We start from the raw sequence: 4,728 nt of genomic DNA on the forward strand, positions 1-4,728 counted from the left end.
GATTGTGTGCTCCTGGGTGGGTGTGCTGGCGCCTGGCACGGCCGAGTGAGTGGGGGAGGCGTCCGTGACCTGTGCGGGTGGCAGTGACCTGGGAGGGTGGTCGGCGGGGGGCATTCGGGGCTGCGTCGTGAGTGGAGGTGTGCACGCCCGGCACACAGATCCGCAGGTTTGGAAGGCGATCGACTGGGACCTGGGGCTCGAAAGATGTTTGTCTCCAACCGGGACCAACCAAAGACTGGTTCTGGGTGTCTGTATCCTTCCCGTGGATTGTACATTTCCTTCCCGGGCACACCCTTGGTACCTCGCTTGGATCCACTTACCTCCAGTGCTGGGTGGCTCCAGGCCAAAGCAAGGCAGTTAGGCTGGGGGTTGGGCATGGATTGCCAATACATACCCCCTCTGGGGGTGTTGTATAAGGCCAGACGTTTTACTCCTCCCTCCCTTCCAGGGCATTTTGGGGCAAAGCAGGTGTTTGCATGCCTGATACCTGTGGTGAAGTGAAGGCCATGTATTATTTATCTGACTGCTGGTGCTTTTGTAAGGAAAGAAGCAGCAATCTGTGCCCTGGAGGCCCTGCGCTGCAGAGTCAGCCAGGCAAACAAGCTCACCTGCACCTGCAGAGGCGGTGCAGGTCTCAGAGGTGTGACTTCGTTGACAGGTTATGCCTACGGTGTCCCTTTGCATCTCCCTATTCAGCTTTCTTGGTAGGATCCCTAGGCTCTGCACCTCTGAATCTTGTCAAGGGTGCTGTGTGTATCAGAGTTGGGACCTGGGACGCTGGGGTGGGAGAGCCCCAGCAACCAGGTATGTGCGTGCACCTGGACACAAACATTTGATGCCCAAGCCATCAAGGAGCTCTCAAGCGTGGGGGAATCAGACTTGGAAACAGGTGATCACAGTGATGTGAAAAATACCAAACAAAGGAGTAGAAGGAGTACAGGGGTAGGTTCAGTGCCCGGGAAGGAGGATCGTGGCCACAGGAAAGATTCTCTCATAAGTAGACGGTTGTGCTGAAGCCTGAAGGATGACTGGCGTTCATCTGAGGCTTTTGTGCTTTCCACGTATATTTTCCTGTGTAATGTGCACAGCAGCTGTGTGAGTAAGGAACGGTTGTTGTCCCTATTTGCGGATGTGGTAAACTGAGGCCCAGAGGGAATTCATGATGCTCTTCTCCATGATCCGTGGCAAGCCTGGATGGAATCATCCTTGAACCAGGAACTCTCTCTTGCTGCCAGATCTTATCTTGCAACTTACTGAGCATGTATGTGCCAGGCACTGTGCTGGGGCATAGCGGTGTGATGGTCAGTGGGACCTGGTTCCTGCCTTCTAGGGGCTCTGAGTCTGCTGGGAAGATAGACACTGATTTAGTGACCCCAATGCAGATACGAGGCTCCAGTAGCTAATGTGGGTGGAGAAGGCGCTGTGAATTCCCCAAAAGCCTTCCTGCAGTGGATTCTCGATGTCTTATTTGTTGCACCCACGGTGGTGGTGGGTTATGCAAGGAGCCCCTTCTGAATTTCTCCAACCAAGTGGAAAGAAGAGCTTCGAGGCAGAAGGGTGAGTGAGCCACTTGTCCTAGTTCATTCCTGTTGGCCGAGTTCTGTGAGCTGGGGCTTCTGTCCGGAGGCCGTTTTCTCCCTGTCTGTCTTAGAGGTTTTGCTCCTGGTCTCTGGCTGGCCTGCCCAGTCTCTCACCCTGAGAAGGGCTCAGTGCTATTTCCAGTCCCTGCTGTGTTCATTTCTCTCTGTAAATTCCCTGGAGTGGAAACAGCCCCGGCAAGGCAGGGTACAGCCTTTTATTGTTTTGAAACCGAGTCACAGCTCTGGGCCTGTAGACTGCGGATTTGGTGTGGGAGTTCTGGGAGGCCAATAGCTGGGCCCCTGGGAGAGCTCTGTGTGGGGTCTGCCCCAGGCCCTGCAGCCCCAGGGAGTAAGCACTCACGGAAGACCATGCTGCCCTGCACTGTGCTGGGAGCAGCCCTCTAAAAGGTGGTTGGCAGAGGGAGCCCGATGTGTAACAAATATGTGCAAGACAGTGCCCTACTTGTGGTGGAAACAGAGGGCCCTAAAGGGGCCCAGAGGACAATAGGAACAACAGTCCGTTTATTGAGCACTTACTGTGTGCCAGGCACAGTTCAAAGCACTTTCATGAATTACTGTATTTAATTTTCCTACCACCCAATGAGATGGGGGCTGTCACCGTCTGCATTTTGTAGGGGAGGCAGCAGAGGGTGGAACAGCTGAGGTTTGAACGAGTAGGTCTGACCTCAGAGCCCATGCTCCTCCCCTGTAACCCTGGGGTGCTGGAAGTCATCTTGGCCCTGAAGGATGAGGGGTGCTCGACGTATGAAGGAGAAGGAGGGCATTCCAGTTAGAGGGAACTCCGGGCAGATGTGGAGGTCTGAGCTGCCTCACCTCTCAGACGCGGAGGATTGAACTGCTTGTGACTGTGTTGGGTCTGTGTCCTGAAGACCTTTGGAGGCCCCGCCAAGGAGTTTGAACTCGATCCTGATGTAGTCAACAGGGAGGCCTTGAAAGTTTCTGGAAGGTTGTGACATGCTTAGCCACGTGTTACGGGGCGGTATTAGCATCTCTTCTCATCCCTCCTTCATTCCTGCAGAGAACTTCTGGAAGACGAGGCCTCTGTCCCACTGGCTCTCCCATAGCCCCTGGCATCACTGTTAGACCTCGCTGCCTTTCTCTTGTCTTCTAGCAGCTTCTGGTCTTGAAGACCCTGTGTGACCCAGGGCAGGCTCTGGAGCCCACTGTTGTAATGGTGTCTGTCCTACTGCTGACCTCTTGCCTGCTGGGATCTGGCTCCTTTGAGCTGGAACTTTTTTTGTTTTTTGAGATAGAGTCTCTCTGTGTTGCCCAGGTTGGAGTGCAGTGGTGCTATCATAGCTTGCTGCAGCTTCTACCTCCTGGGCCCAGGAGATCCTCCCACCTTGGCCTTCTAAAGTGCTGAGATTATAGGTGTGAACCACCATGCTTGGTCAGCTGGAACTTTTTTTTTTTTTTTAAGACAGAGTCTTAGGCTGGGTGTGGTAGCTCACACCTGTAATCCCAGCACTTTGGGAGGCTAAGGTGGGCGGATTGCCTGAGGTCAGGAGTTTGAGAACCAGCCTGGCCAACACAGTGAAACCCTGTCTCTACTAAAAAAATTAGTCAGGCATGGTGGCACACACTTATAGTCCCAGCTATTTGGGAGGCTAAGGCAGGAGAATCACTTGAACCTGGGAGGCGGAGGTTGCAGTGAGCTAAGATGGCGCCACTACACTCCAGCCTGGTGGGTAACAGAGCGAGACTCTGTCTTTAAAAAAAAAAGAAAAGAAGTGGTCCCTAGGAGCATGAGAGGAGGAGGGAAAGAGGGAGGTAATGCGCTGAGCAGTCCTGGTGACCTGGAGAGAGAATTGGGAGATGCAGTTTAAATCTGCGTGTTTATTAGCCCTGTGGCCTTGGGCAAGACGCTTACCAGATTTCAAAATAGGGGACAAATGATACACTTTCCTTCATCTGTAAGATGGGAGTAATAACAGTGTGGCCGTCATGTGGCTGGCATGACCAGTGTCTGCATGGAGCTCCTGTGTACCTGGCACGCAGCTTTTATTATGACCTTACAGGCCCATTCATTTATTTGAGAAGGAGGCATCGCAGGTCTGTGTGCCAGGCTGTTTGTGGGGAGCCTTCCTTAGGAGCCAAGTGCCGCTGGGGAGAGAGAAATCAGACACACAAGCAATTATGATTGTCCTGGGGGCTCCGAGGGAACATTAGGCCATTGTCACCTGGGCGGGCACTTGTCTGGTGAGGTGATGTGTGTTAAGGTGGAGGAAGAAGTGGGCTCCAGGCAGAAGGAAGAGTGCACGCAAAGCAGAGATCTGAGTTCACGTCTGTGAAGTTGTTTGACACTGAGACTCAGCACCTAGTAGACCTGAAATAAATGTTTGCTGAATGCCATCTGCTCAGCCTCAGAGAGGAGAGAAACAGGAAGAAGTAGAGTGGGAGGGGGCCACGGAGAGAAGAATTAAAGGGTCACCCAATTTGTAGATTTCTCATTCCCTCCCCATCGCCTCCGCCTCTGTGGAAAAGCATGTGGTGCAGGTACTAACAATGCGTCTAAGTCCACCAGAATCCTTTTTTTTTTTTTCAGGCAGGGTCTCCCTCTGTCTCCCAGGCTGGAGTGCAGTGGCAAGATCTTGGCTCACTGCAACCTCCGCCTCCTGGGTGATTCTCGTGCCTCAGCCTCCCAAGTAGCAGAGATTGCAAGCACCTACCATCACGCCTGGCTAATTTTTGTATTTTTAGTGGAGATGGGGTTTCACCATGTTAGCCAAGCTGGTCTCGAACTCCTGACCTTGTGATCCACCCACCTTGGCCTCGCAAAGTAATGGGATTACAAGCGTGAACTACTGTGCCTGGCCTTCGCCAGCATTCTTACCAGGCACTCATTCCCAAACTGCTTGTCCTCAGGACTGGAGAGGATAAATCTAAATGCAGAGGTAGATGAGAACTGGAATTAGGCCGGACACCCAGATAGCATTTGTTCACGTGTCTGTTTGCTGCTCTTTTAGCGTGGCTGAAGCCCTATGCCCGGGTATGGTGTAGAAGGATGGTGCGTGGCTTCTGGTTGGTAACTTTTCCAGTCTTAGGTTAATCATGGCTCAGTGTCTGGCGAAATGCGTAGAGTAGGTGTGAAGTAGTTTTTTTTTTTTTTTTTTTCCCCCCAGCACTC

At 52.7% G+C, this 4,728-nt stretch overlaps 1 protein-coding gene across 2 annotated transcripts in view; it reads left to right on the forward strand.

Moving 5' to 3' along the window:
- The first annotated feature begins 6 nt into the window (after positions 1–6).
- TMEM184B (transmembrane protein 184B) overlaps positions 7–4,728 on the forward strand; it is a 55,128-nt gene continuing 50,406 nt past the window's right edge. For both annotated transcript variants that reach the window (XM_011964237.1, XM_011964238.1), the window contains exon 1: positions 7–45. The gene's annotated coding sequence lies outside the window, so the exon portion shown is untranslated. The remainder of the gene's footprint in view (positions 46–4,728) is intronic.

This window comes from Colobus angolensis, unplaced genomic scaffold, assembly GCF_000951035.1.
Source record: "Colobus angolensis palliatus isolate OR3802 unplaced genomic scaffold, Cang.pa_1.0 Scaffold65, whole genome shotgun sequence".
Lineage (NCBI taxonomy): Eukaryota > Metazoa > Chordata > Mammalia > Primates > Cercopithecidae > Colobus > Colobus angolensis.